The sequence below is a fragment of the Siphateles boraxobius genome, unplaced genomic scaffold, assembly GCF_051911475.1.
Source record: "Siphateles boraxobius isolate OS27281-9 unplaced genomic scaffold, OSU_SipBor_1 116, whole genome shotgun sequence".
In the NCBI taxonomy this organism is placed as follows: Eukaryota; Metazoa; Chordata; class Actinopteri; order Cypriniformes; family Leuciscidae; genus Siphateles; species Siphateles boraxobius.
The window spans coordinates 34,599-48,325 of record NW_027508718.1 but is presented as its reverse complement, the minus strand read 5'-3'; the positions used below and the strand labels follow the sequence as shown (position 1 = coordinate 48,325).

At 45.2% G+C, this 13,727-nt stretch overlaps 10 non-coding genes across 10 annotated transcripts; all 10 read right to left on the bottom strand.

The window, feature by feature from the left end:
• Positions 1–1,103: 1,103 nt before the first annotated feature.
• On the bottom strand, positions 1,104–1,176 carry trnaf-gaa (transfer RNA phenylalanine (anticodon GAA)). Its single transcript has one exon. It is a non-coding gene; the product is annotated as a tRNA-Phe (tRNA).
• Positions 1,177–1,485: 309 nt separating this feature from the next.
• On the bottom strand, positions 1,486–1,557 carry trnaq-uug (transfer RNA glutamine (anticodon UUG)). The gene has a single exon. It is a non-coding gene; the product is annotated as a tRNA-Gln (tRNA).
• A 70-nt stretch (positions 1,558–1,627) lies between these two features.
• trnaf-gaa (transfer RNA phenylalanine (anticodon GAA)) lies at positions 1,628–1,700 on the bottom strand. Its single transcript has one exon. It is a non-coding gene; the product is annotated as a tRNA-Phe (tRNA).
• Positions 1,701–1,793: 93 nt separating this feature from the next.
• trnai-aau (transfer RNA isoleucine (anticodon AAU)) lies at positions 1,794–1,867 on the bottom strand. The gene has a single exon. It is a non-coding gene; the product is annotated as a tRNA-Ile (tRNA).
• An 88-nt stretch (positions 1,868–1,955) lies between these two features.
• Positions 1,956–2,027, bottom strand: trnap-agg (transfer RNA proline (anticodon AGG)). Its single transcript has one exon. It is a non-coding gene; the product is annotated as a tRNA-Pro (tRNA).
• A 4,993-nt stretch (positions 2,028–7,020) lies between these two features.
• trnaq-uug (transfer RNA glutamine (anticodon UUG)) lies at positions 7,021–7,092 on the bottom strand. Its single transcript has one exon. It is a non-coding gene; the product is annotated as a tRNA-Gln (tRNA).
• Positions 7,093–9,970: 2,878 nt separating this feature from the next.
• On the bottom strand, positions 9,971–10,042 carry trnaq-cug (transfer RNA glutamine (anticodon CUG)). Its single transcript has one exon. It is a non-coding gene; the product is annotated as a tRNA-Gln (tRNA).
• A 366-nt stretch (positions 10,043–10,408) lies between these two features.
• On the bottom strand, positions 10,409–10,481 carry trnaf-gaa (transfer RNA phenylalanine (anticodon GAA)). The gene has a single exon. It is a non-coding gene; the product is annotated as a tRNA-Phe (tRNA).
• A 93-nt stretch (positions 10,482–10,574) lies between these two features.
• On the bottom strand, positions 10,575–10,648 carry trnai-aau (transfer RNA isoleucine (anticodon AAU)). The gene has a single exon. It is a non-coding gene; the product is annotated as a tRNA-Ile (tRNA).
• Positions 10,649–10,736: 88 nt separating this feature from the next.
• Positions 10,737–10,808, bottom strand: trnap-agg (transfer RNA proline (anticodon AGG)). Its single transcript has one exon. It is a non-coding gene; the product is annotated as a tRNA-Pro (tRNA).
• Between the last annotated feature and the right edge of the window lie 2,919 nt (positions 10,809–13,727).

The window sequence follows — 13,727 nt, the reverse complement described above, 5'->3', positions numbered from 1 at the left end:
CGTTTTGTTTTGTTTAGCTTTTGTGGCAGAGATTACTAAGAAAAACCAAATATAACATAAAGGCGTTTATGCCAATTCATAATAATATGATCATCAAACAGATCTAAAACTTAAAATGGTATATCAAATCGTTTTGGTATATCTTTTATAACATAGTTGAGAATAATTTGTTGAAACAAAAAAACACTTGTTTTTGCCTATTCATGTCTTTTTAAATATGTATAACATAGAATTTAAAAAGATAACATAAATATGTATACTGGTGTATAACATAGTATAGTATAACATATATGAATTAAACTTTTTTTTAAAGGTTTTAGTAAAATATCTTCTTGTGCTCAAAATAATGTGATGAATGACAAAAATGAGGATGGAGGAATCGAATGAAAGCTTTTTTATACATTGGAATACTTGATCACTCGAGCGTCACTTCATAGCGTCATCAGCAGCGCTCAAAGGATCTGCCCTCATGTTGTTGCAGTTTGTTTATTTAAGAAATTCATAATAAATAATAATAAAGCAAGATACCCTGTTGAAATATGTGTAATGTGTGGTTTATATAAACTGCAAAGGTAAAGTATACTTTAAAACAGATTGTGACCGATGTGAAGGGGGAGGAGAATGTATACGTGCGTCACGTTTAGTCAATAAAACACTTCCGCATAGGATACAACTGTGTATCCTCGCTCATGACTCCTCTGAAAGCCTCCTCACTCCTCGAGGTGCAATTAGAGAATTGAGATGTCCTTCAAGATGGCTGAGCTCGATCGGTTTCCGGGTCATAGGATGGAGGACAGAGGAACGAGGAGACGAGGAGGGATATTGAGAAGCACCCTATGTTTCCCCAATTCCGACTCGGTTTGAGAGTGCCAATTTCACCGCCACGTCAGCAGTTGCGCATCACCTCTGTTTTTTCCCTCCCTTCCGCGAAGAACCTAAAAAGGTTCTACCGAGATTTGAACTCGGATCGCTGGATTAAAAGCCCAGAGTGCTAACCATTACACCATGGAACCAACACACCCTCCCAGCTGTCTGTCTGAGAGGCAGATAGCGATGAGGCTAGGTGGAATCAGGTAGCCTAAAGGAGGCGGGCGTGGTTCCTCTGCCGAAACCCGAGATTGAACCAGGGACCTTTAGATCTTCAGTCTAACACTCTCCCAACTGAGCTATTTCGGCCAGGTACTTGTGCTGTTTAGCCTGGCAAATGAAGGTCTCACCGAGATTTGAATTCGGATCACTGGATTCAGAGCCCAGAGTGCTAACCCTTACACCATGGAACCTCGGCGTGTGTCAACTTTTCCCATGAGGTGCAGAGATTTAAGTCATTCAGTCCAGAACCGCGATAGCAAGGAGCAAAATAAGCCTTTGCTTTTTAAGCCCATGTTTCCCCAATTCCGACTCGGTTTGAGGGTGCCAATTTCACCGCCACGTCAGCAGTTGCGCATCACCTCTGTTTTTCCCCTCCCTTCCCCAAAGATCCTAAAAAGGTTCCACCGAGATTTGAACTCGGATCGCTGGATTCAAAGCCCAGAGTGCTAACCATTACACCATGGAACCAACACACCCTGCTAACTGGCTGTCTGAGAGGTGGAATCAGGTAGACTAAAAGAGGGGGAGGTTTTTCCTCTGCCGAAACCCGGGATTGAACCAGGGACCTTTAGATCTTCAGTCTAACGCTCTCCCAACTGAGCTATTTCGGCCAGGTACTTGTGCGGTTTAGCCAGCATGGATGTATGGGAGACCGCCCGTCATTTTCGAGAAGAGCAGAGCGAAGGTCCCAGAGAGAAAATGATTGGCCCGTACGGGGATCGAACCCGCAGCCTTGGCGTTATTAGCGCCACGCTCTAACCAACTGAGCTAACCGGCCTCTCTCTGGCACATTTTATCCCCAATTGCTCAGAAATATCCTGGTTGCCCTAATAAGGCTGAAGAGATTAAAAGCAAAGCCGAATAATGGGCTCGTCCGGGATTTGAACCCGGGACCTCTCGCACCCTAAGCGAGAATCATACCCCTAGACCAACGAGACGAAACATACATCCTCCCTGCTGCTGTCGGGCCGAAAACATTTCAGCTTCCATGGCTTAAAGCGCAATTTTTTGATTAAATCAACAATTAAAAGGTATTCAGTGCAAAGTTTCCAGCACAGAGGAAATGCGGCCTCTTTTTTTGTGGTCATTGGAAATCAAGCTGCAGGACCTGCACACGAATAATGAGAAGCTTACTTACAGGAGCCTGGTCTGCAACACTGGACCCAGTTGATGTTGCAGGAGCAGAGGCAGCACTTGGCTGGACAGAAGGCTGTGGAGGAGACTGCAGAGGAGGCTGAGCAGGGCGCAGAGGAGGAGACTGCAGAGGAGGCTGGGCAGGGCGCAGAGGAGGAGACTGCAGAGGAGGCTGGGCAGGGCGCAGAGGAGGAGACTGCAGAGGAGGCTGGGCAGGGTGCAGAGGAGGAGACTGCAGAGGAGGCTGGGCAGGGCGCTGCAGTCCTGTGGGTGGCTGTAGTGAGGATGGTCCTGGTGCAGAGGGACAGGGGTTGAAAGCCTTGCTGGAAAGATGGGAGTTGCTCTTTCCAGTGGACAGGAAGCTCTGCAGGCGACTGGGACACCTGGCCAGGGGTCCACAATGCTGGAGGAGCAGGATAAGGGGCAGGAGCAGGGGCAGTAGCACGAGCCGGGGCAGGAGCAGGGCCTCTCGAGCCTGCAGTGCCTGGAGAAAAAAGAAAAAACTTACCCACTTACAGGGTTTGGCTGGAGACAAAATCTTTTGTGTGTCTCTTTTTAGTGGCAGTAGGTGGAGGAGGAACAGACACAGTGGCAGTGGGCACAGCAGAAGTGAGGACAGATGCAGTGGGCACAGTGCTGGTGGGCACGTGGGCTAGAGCCTGCCTCTTCAGCACGTATGCTTTGAAAAGGGCCATATTGGTGTTAGGCCTGGCCTTTGCCTTCTTCAGGTAGGTGATGAGAGCCTGGGCCTCCTTGCTTGGGTCCTCATACACCTCCTTCATTGACCTACCCTTAAAATCCCCAAACTCCACCATCAGACATCCAGAGTCTCCTGTCCTCTGGGCCTCCTGCAGCATGGCCTGTTTTTTTTCTGATACACCTCTACAGCCTCGCCTACCTCCCTGATCTGCGAGGTGTATCTGAGGAACAGGTGTTTGTTGTCCGACAGCGGGTTGTCCCTCTCCTCCTCCCCCAAAATGCTGCTGACCAGATAGCAGGCATACCCCAGTGAGTTCTCCAGCAGCCACAGGAACCTCTGACCCTGGTGTTTCCCAAACTGGATCTTGCAGTGAGCCAGAACCAGGAACTGGTCTCCAGGATTCCCTCCATTCTGCCTCAAAAAGGCAGTGGCCTCAGCCAGGACCTCCTCCTTACACCTGGCCCTCCCTGCCAACACGATCTTCCTCCTATTGGCCTCCTCAGTTGGCCCCATAAGGAGTCGACCCTCAGAGGTTCTTCGTAAAACCGGGTATGCATACATAATCTGAAAGGACACAGGCATAAACAGAACGTTACATAGCTGTCATATTCCAACTGAAAGTATTTTACTACATCATTTGTTTTTTATGTAATTAATTATTATAATATTATAATAATTAATGAATATTATTATTATTATGAGCATAAGCATTATTGTTTTTTATACAACTGTGAATCACTTTGAATTGCCTTGTGTACAAATTGTAAATAGTGTGATGAACTTATTAATAAGAAAATAAATAACACTTGGTACAATCTTGCTGGTATCATGCCATGCTTAAATCGTTTTGTTTTGTTTAGCTTTTGTGGCAGAGATTACTAAGAAACACCAAATATAACATAAAGGCGTTTATGCCAATTCATAATAATATGATCATCAAACAGATCTAAAACTTAAAATGGTATATCAAATCGTTTTGGTATATCTTTTATAACATAGTCGAGAATCATTTGTTGAAACAAAAAAACACTTGTTTTTGCCTATTCATGTCTTTTTAAATATGTATAACATAGTATTTAAAAAGATAACATAAATATGTGACCAGTCACGGAAACTAGGGACACAAGTCGGTTCTGGGGCATTTTGAGTTATTCATAGATTCTGAAAGTGTAATCTCCAAGCCTTTCAACGATGTGTAACATGTGGAAATCTGATAATATTTGGAGAAGTTGTGGCCATTTTAAAGTAGGCACTTAAAAAAGCTCAAAGAGGAGAAAACGAGCTCTAAAGAGATTCAGTTCTCACCTCTCTCTGCTGCTGGGGGTGACAATAGGGCTCATTTACATCTCATTTAGATAAGCCATACCCCCTGTAAAGCTCCTCCATGTGCTTTACAGCTTTTTTTGCACTTTGAATGAGTGCACTTCTGCCGCACTAGGCGAAAAACAATTGTGCTGCCCCTCTATTTGCAACGTACCAGCAACAACACACAAAGACCAATATGCCATATAGCCTGCATATAACGCAAAACCAGCAACAACACACAAAGTCCAATATGCCATATACATATAACGCAAAACCAGCAACAACACACAAAGACCAATATGCCATATACATATAACGCAAAACCAGCAACAACACACAAAGACCAATAAGCCATAGGCCTACATATAACGCAAATAGTGCGCAACGCTCGTGTGCCCAAAATGTCAACAATATTAAAGTTTATGCAGGAGGCAAATGCCTGCTGGCATTTTTCTTTAAGCAGTAATTTCTGGAATTTTCCAAATAATCACATTTCACCTCCTCAAATTACTGTTGCAAATCTCTTTACACCACTTTCTTATGTGCGTATACACACACAAATGAAATGTCCGCAAGCACATTATATCATCAGCAGGTTCAGCATCTTAAATAACGACTAAAGAGCAAATGAAGCTTAACTTACATTTCAGAAACACGCACGGCAGGCCTTCATCGCAGCAAAGGTCTTAACTGCATCCTCTATTTCGATTCTCCGTCACATATGAAACAGCCAGCCACCGCTGTCAGCAAGCCGAGCCGCCGTATTCAAGCACTGAGGGCGCACGCGCCGCGCCCATACCTCCGGTTCAGTTTCCCGAGCCCACGAAGTGCGGCGAAAACATTTTCGGTGTAACTGCCAGACGGTTCAGCTCGTCTGCGACAATCTTTGCAGCATCCATCTTCATTGAATTTTGATATCAGAGAGAGCCGGCCAGAGCACAGCATAATAAGTAGCCATGTGGTTCACTTGGAGGGCGGGGGCAAAAGCGCCGGGTTATTCAGTATGAAAATACACACAGACAATGACACGCCACGCCCCTACTGCATGCTGAAATCTCCGAAAACAAGCCGATTTCAACCTCAAAATGTAAGCTTTTAAATATACCAATACTGCTATCTCAAACATGGAGAGGCTTCTTCGTGATTTCAATTAACAGATTCTCCAAAAAATTTAAAATCACCAATTTTGAAAAAAAACTCTTCTTTCTCATTTTGCTCGAAAGTTGTGCTGCCGACTTGTGTCCCTGGTTTCTGTGACGGGTCACATATGTATACTGGTGTATAACATAGTATAGTATAACATATATGAATTAAACTTTTTTTTTTAAAGGTTTTAGTAAAAATCTTCTTGTGGTCAAAATAATGTAATGAATGACACAAAAAAATACTAAATTAACAACAACAAAAAAATGGTTTAAGGAGGATATAGCTCAATTAGCGGTCGGCTAATTATCTTGACAGTAGTGGCATGTTTTTTACTGTATATCATGGTAAAGTTGCAGGTTCACATGTACAGAAGAAAACGTGTGCTATTACACGCTAGCTAGCTTTATTGGCATGTTTAATTGTCTAAAAACAAACACTGTTTATGAATAAATAATGATCGATTATACAGTCGTGAAGAATAGACTTACCTGTTGCAAAGATTGCAAAGATGACGATAATAATAGCGGTCGCCGATTGGTCAAAAGTAAGCCACAGGAGCAGAGCCAGGAGAGAAACGCGATTGGTCAAAAGTAAGCCACAGGAGAGAAAGGCGATTGGTCAAAAGTAAGCCACAGGAGAGAAACACGATTGGTCAAAAGTAAGCCACAGGAGAGAACGTGATTGGTCAAAAGGAAGCCACAGCAGAGAAACACGATTGGCTCACGTGGGCTTACTTTGGCTCAATTGGTAGGAAGCAGTAGGCGCAAGCGAGAGGTAGTGGGATCGATGCCTGCATTCTCCAGTGCTGTCCATCCTTTTTACGGCCCCCTTCAAGGGGCACTACCTAGATGAGCTCTTGCGGCTCAGTGCTGCCGAAAAAGTTTTTTCGAACGAGGTACTGCACAGATTCCTGGCAAAAGCAGTTCCCACCGAGATTTGAACTCGGATCGCTAGATTCAGAGCCCAGAGTGCTAACCATTACACCATGGAACCTTGGCGTGTGTCAACTTTTCCCATGAGCAGCAGAGATTTAAGTCATTGAGTCCAGAAGCACGATAGCAAGGATTTAAGTCATTGAGTCCAGAAGCACGATAGCAAGGAGCAAATGAAGCCTTTGCTTTTTAAGCCCATGTTTCCCCAATTCCGACTAGTTTGAGAGTGCCAATTTCACCGCCACGTCAGCAGTTGCGCATCACCTCTGTTTTTTCCCTCCCGTCCGCAAAGAACCTAAAAAGGTTCCACCGAGATTTGAACTCGGATCGCTGGATTCAAAGCGCAATTTTTTCATTAAATCTACAATTAAAAGGTAGCCAGTGCAAAGTTGGCAGCACAGAGGAAATTCGGCCTGTTTTTTTGTGGTCATTGGAAATCACGCTGCAGCACCTGCACACGTGCTAGGGATCGTGCCTCGTCTTTGTCTTTGAGAGCGATGGACACCTTCTCTCCATCATCGAGGGGAATTAGCTCAAATGGTAGAGCGCTTGCTTAGCATGCGAGAGGTAGCGGGATCGATGCCTGCATTCTCCAGTGCTGTCCATCCTTTTTACGCCCCCCTTCAAGGGGCACTACCTAGATGAGCTCTTGCGGCTCAGTGCTGCCGAAAAAGTTTTTTCGAACGAGGTACTGCACACATTCCTGGCAAAAGCAGGTCCCACCGAGATTTGAACTCGGATCGTTGGATTCAAAGCCCAGAGTGCTAACCATTACACCATGGAACCTTGGCGTGGGTCAACTTTTCCCATGAGCAGCAGAGATTTAAGTCATTGAGTCCTGAAGCACGATAGCAAGGAGCAAATGAAGCCTTTGCTTTTTAAGCCCATGTTTCCCCAATTCCGACTCGGTTTGAGAGTGTTAATTGTAGATTAAATCTACAATTAAAAGGTAGCCGGTGCAAAGTTTCCAGCACAGAGGAAATGCGGCCTCTTTTTTTGTGGTCATTGGAAATCACGCTGCAGGACCTGCACACGAATAATGAGAAGCTTACTTACAGGAGCCTGGTCTGCAACACTGGACCCAGTTGATGTTGCAGGAGCAGAGGCAGCACTTGGCTGGACAGAAGGCTGTGGAGGAGACTGCAGAGGAGGCTTAGCAGGGCGCAGAGGAGGAGACTGCAGAGGAGGCTGGGCAGGGCGCAGAGGAGGAGACTGCAGAGGAGGCTGGGCAGGGCGCAGAGGAGGAGACTGCAGAGGAGGCTGGGCAGGTTGCAGAGGAGGAGACTGCAGGGGAGGCTGGGCAGGGCACTGCAGTCCTGTGGTTGGCTGTAGTGAGGATGGTCCTGGTGCAGAGGGACAGGGGTTGAAAGCCTTGCTGGAAAGATGGGAGTTGCTCTTTCCAGTGGACAGGAAGCTCTGCAGGAGACTGGGACACCTGGCCAGGGGTCCACAATGCTGGAGGAGCAGGATAAGGGGCAGGAGCAGGGGCAGTAGCACGAGCCGGGGCAGGAGCAGGGCCTCTCGAGCCTGCAGTGGCTGGAGAAAAAAGAAAAAACTTACCCACTTACAGGGTTTGGCTGGAGACAAAATCTTTTGTGTGTCTCTTTTTAGTGGCAGTAGGTGGAGGAGGAACAGACATAGTGGCAGTGGGCACAGCAGAAGTGAGGACAGATGCAGTGGGCACAGTGGTGGTGGGCACGTGGGCTAGAGCCTGCCTCTTCAGCACGTATGCTTTGAAAAGGGCCATATTGGTGTTAGGCCTGGCCTTTCCCTTCTTCAGGTAGGTGATGAGAGCCTGGGCCTCCTTGCTTGGGCCCTCATACACCTCCTTCATTGACCTACCCTTAAAATCCCCAAACTCCACCATCAGACATCCAGAGTCTTCTGTCCTCTGGGCCTCCTGCAGCATGGCCTGTTTTTTTCTGATACACCACTACAGCCTCGCCTACCTCCCTGATCTGCGAGGTGTATCTGAGGAACAGGTGTTTGTTGTCCGACAGCGGGTTGTCCCTCTCCTCCTCCCCCAAAATGCTGCTGACCAGATAGCAGGCATACCCCAGTGAGTTCTCCAGCAGCCACAGGAACCTCTGACCCTGGTGTTTCCCAAACTGGATCTTGCAGTGAGCCAGAACCAGGAACTGGTCTCCAGGATTCCCTCCATTCTGCCTCAAAAAGGCAGTGGCCTCAGCCAGGACCTCCTCCTTACACCTGGCCCTCCCTGCCAACACGATCTTCCTCCTATTGGCCTCCTCAGTTGGCTCCATAAGGAGTCGACCCTCAGAGGTTCTTCGTAAAACCGGGTATGCATACATAATCTGAAAGGACACAGGCATAAACAGAACGTTACATAGCTGTCATATTCCAACTGAAAGTATTTTACTACATCATTTGTTTTTTATGTAATTAATTATTATAATATTATAATAATTAATGAATATTATTATTATTATTATTATGAGCATAAGCATTATTGTTTTTTATACAACTGTGAATCACTTTGAATTGCCTTGTGTACAAATTGTAAATAGCGTGATGAACTTATTAATAAGAAAATAAATAACACTTCTTGGTACAATCTTGCTGGTATCATGCCATGCTTAAATCGTTTTGTTTTGTTTAGCTTTTGTGGCAGAGATTACTAAGAAACACCAAATATAACATAAAGGCGTTTATGCCAATTCATAATAATATGATCATCAAACAGATCTAAAACTTAAAATGGTATATCAAATCGTTTTGGTATATCTTTTATAACATAGTCGAGAATCATTTGTTGAAACAAAAAAACACTTGTTTTTGCCTATTCATGTCTTTTAAATATGTATAACATAGTATTTAAAAAGATAACATAAATATGTATACTGGTGTATAACATAGTATAGTATAACATATATGAATTAAACTTTTTTTTTAAAGGTTTTAGTAAAAATCTTCTTGTGGTCAAAATAATGTAATGAATGACACAAAAAAATACTAAATTAACAACAACAAAAAAATGGTTTAAGGAGGATATAGCTCAATTAGCGGTCGGCTAATTATCTTGACAGTAGTGGCATGTTTTTTACTGTATATCATGGTAAAGTTGCAGGTTCACATGTACAGAAGAAAACATGTGCTATTACACGCTAGCTAGCTTTATTGGCATGTTTAATTGTCTAAAAACAAACACTGTTTATGAATAAATAATGATCGATTATACAGTCGTGAAGAATAGACTTACCTGTTGCAAAGATTGCAAAGATGACGATAATAATAGCGGTCGCCGATTGGTCAAAAGTAAGCCACAGGAGCAGAGCCAGGAGAGAAACGCGATTGGTCAAAAGTAAGCCACAGGAGAGAAAGGCGATTGGTCAAAAGTAAGCCACAGGAGAGAAACACGATTGGTCAAAAGTAAGCCACAGGAGAGAACGTGATTGGTCAAAAGTAAGCCACAGCAGAGAAACACGATTGGCTCACGTGGGCTTACTTTGGGCTTACTTTGGCTCAATCGGTAGGAAGCAGTAGGCGCAAGCGAGAGGTAGCGGCATCGATGCCTGCATTCTCCAGTGCTGTCCATCCTTTTTACGCCCCCCTTCAAGGGGCACTACCTAGATGAGCTCTTGCGGCTCAGTGCTGCCGAAAAAGTTTTTTCGAACGAGGTACTGCACACATTCCTGGCAAAAGCAGGTCCCACCGAGATTTGAACTCGGATCGCTGGATTCAGAGCCCAGAGTGCTAACCTTTACACCATGGAACCTTGGCGTGTGTCAACTTTTCCCATGAGCAGCAGACATTTAAGTAATTGAGTCCAGAAGCACGATAGCAAGGATTTAAGTCATTGAGTCCAGAAGCACGATAGCAAGGAGCAAATGAAGCCTTTGCTTTTTAAGCCCATGTTTCCCCAATTCCGACTCGGTTTGAGAGTGCCAATTTCACCGACACGTCAGCAGTTGCGCATCACCTCTGTTTTTTCCCTCCCTTCCGCAAAGAACCTAAAAAGGTTCGACAGAGATTTGAACTCAGATTGCTGGATTCAAAGGCCAGAGTAGCTGGCTGTCTGAGAGGCAGATAGCGATGAGGCTAGGTGGAATCAGGTAGACTAAAAGAGATTACGTGGTTCCTCTGCCGAAACCCGGGATTGAACCAGGGACCTTTAGATCTTCAGTCTAACGCTCTCCCAACTGAGCTATTTCGGCCAGATACTTGAATGGTTTAGCCAGCAGGGATGTCTGGGAGACCGCCCGTCATTTTCGAGAAGAGCAGAGCGAAGGTCCCAGAGAGAAAATGAGTGGCCCGTACGGGTATCGAACCCTCGACCTTGGTGTTATTAGCACCACGCTCTAACCAACTGAGCTAACCGGCCTCTCTCTGGCACATTTTATCCCCAATTTCTCAGAAATATCCTGGTTGCCCTAATCAGGCTGAAGAGATTAAAAGCAAAGCCTAATAATGGGCTCGTCCGGGATTTGAACCCGGGACCTCTCGCACCCTAAGCGAGAATCATACCCCTAGACCAACGAGCCGAAACATACATCCTCCCTGCTGCTGCCGGTCCGCAAACATTTCAGCTTCCATGGCTTAAAGCGCAATTTTTTAATTAAATCTACTATTAAAAGGTAGCCAGTGCAAAGTTTCCAGCACAGAGGAAATGCGGCCTCTTTTTTTGTGGTCATTGGAAACCACGCTGCAGGACCTGCACACGAATAATGAGAAGCTTACTTACAGGAGCCTGGTCTGCAACACTGGACCCAGTTGATGTTGCAGGAGCAGAGGCAGCACTTGGCTGGACAGAAGGCTGTGGAGGAGACTGCAGAGGAGGCTGAGCAGGGCGCAGAGGAGGAGACTGCAGAGGGGGCTGGGCAGGGCGCAGAGGAGGAGACTGCAGAGGAGGCTGGGCAGGGCGCAGAGGAGGAGACTGCAGAGGAGGCTGGGCAGGGCGCAGAGGAGGAGACTGCAGAGGAGGCTGGGCAGGGCGCTGCAGTCCTGTGGGTGGCTGTAGTGAGGATGGTCCTGGTGCAGAGGGACAGGGGTTGAAGGCCTTGCTGGAAAGATGGGAGTTGCTCTTTCCAGTGGACAGGAAGCTCTGCAGGCGACTGGGACACCTGGCCAGGGGTCCACAATGCTGGAGGAGCAGGATAAGGGGCAGGAGCAGGGGCAGTAGCACGAGCCGGGGCAGGAGCAGGGCCTCTCGAGCCTGCAGTGGCTGGAGCGTAAAAAAACACAACAAAATTATCTTATTGTTTTAGACTTTCACTGCATGACTTTCTCAGCTCTGCTGGACAGCTACTGCGATTACACGGTTTACTGCAAAGCATGTATGATTAGTAGAGAGATGACATGATGATGAAAAGATGGAAAGAAGCAGTGAAAATCATCCTGTTTTTCATCCAAGCACCATTAGAAGAAATACAAGAAGAAAAAAAGATGGGATCAGCCAAGTGTGAAGCGAAGCAGACCAAACATTACAACAGCCACTTATTCCAAGGGGAGAGGGGGAAGTGTGAGATGACAAGAATGAGCTTTAGTCAGTGATTACGATAAAAAATGAAATAAAACCTTTTACATACACCTTTAAATTATCTTTTTTCCTTTGAGGATGTTCACTCAAAGAGTGAATGTAGATAGACACCTGAGAAGTGCCATTCCTCTGTGTTGTGAAATAAAATAATATGTCATTTAAAAAATACTGTTTTGTTTTATTTGTAATTGTTTGTAAAATATTGTTTAAGATTTACATACCTTGAGGAAGTTGTTCCTCAGCTTGCGAGGCTACAGTTGCCATCTCCAGGTCATCTTCCTCCTCAAAAAAATCCGTAGCAGCAGAGTCTGTAAAATAACATAAAGCACTAAGCACATGTCACCAACACACTTGTATGCGTTAAGTGATACTCACCACATGTAAAGAGCTGTCTCCGGGCTGCGGACTCAGACGCAGGATGTACACGTGGTCCTGCAGCTGTTGAACACGTATTTTCGTTAGACATATATACTGCATAATATATACTGTAATGATTTTAAAGCTTGCAAATCACTTACAGGGTTTGGCTGGAGCCAAAATCTTTTGTGCCAGCTGTGAAGCAAATAAATGCTTCCCCCGCGCCAACAGGGCCTTCACATTGGTCGCCAGCAGTGGCCTGTTCTTAGTGGCAGTAGTTGGAGGAGGAACAGACACAGTGGCAGTGGGCACAGCAGCAGTGAGGACAGATGCAGTGGGCACAGTGGTGGTGGGCACGTGGGCTGGAGCCTGCCTCTTCAGCACGTGTGCTTTGAAAAGGGCCATATTGGTGTTAGGCCTGGCCTTTGCCTTCTTCAGGTAGGTGATGAGAGCCTGGGCCTCCTTGCTTGGGTCCTCATACACCTCCTTCATTGACCTACCCTTAAAATCCCCAAACTCCACCATCAGACATCCAGAGTCTCCTGTCCTCTGGGCCTCCTGCAGCATGGCCTGTTTTTTCTGATACACCTCCACAGCCTCGCCTACTTCCCTGATCTGCGAGGTGTATCTGAGGAACAGGTGTTTGTTGTCCGACAGCGGGTTGTCCCTCTCCTCCTCCCCCAAAATGCTGCTGACCAGATAGCAAGCATACCCCAGTGAGTTCTCCAGCAGCCACAGGAACCTCTGACCCTGGTGTTTCCCAAACTGGATCTTGCAGTGAGCCAGAACCAGGAACTGGTCTCCAGGATTCCCTCCATTCTGCCTCACAAAGGCAGTGGCCTCAGCCAGGACCTCCTCCTTACACCTGGCCCTCCCTGCCAACACGATCTTCCTCCTATTGGCCTCCTCAGTTGGCCCCATAAGGAGTCGACCCTCAGAGGTTCTCCGTAAAACCGGGTATGCATACATAATCTGAAAGGACACAGGCATAAACAGAACGTTACATAGCTGTCATATTCCAACTGAAAGTATTTTACTACAGCATTTGTTTTTTATGTAATTAATTATTATAATATTATAATAATTAATGATTATTATTATTATGAGCATAAGCATTATTGTTTTTTATACAACTGTGAATCACTTTGAATTGCCTTGTGTACAAATTGTAAATAGTGTGATGATCTTATTAATAAGAAAATAAATAACACTTCTTGGTACAATCTTGCTGGTATCATGCCATGCTTAAATCGTTTTGTTTTGTTTAGCTTTTGTGGCAGAGATTACTAAGAAACACCAAATATAACATAAAGGCGTTTATGACAATTCATAATAATATGATCATCAAACAGATCTAAAACTTAAAATGGTATATCAAATCGTTTTGGTATATCTTTTATAACATAGTTGAGAATCATTTGTTGAAACAAAAAAACACTTGTTTTTGCCTATTCATGTCTTTTTAAATATGTATAACATAGTATTTAAAAAGATAACATAAATATGTATACTGGTGTATAACATAGTATAGTATAACATATATGAATTAAACTTTTTTTTTTTAAAG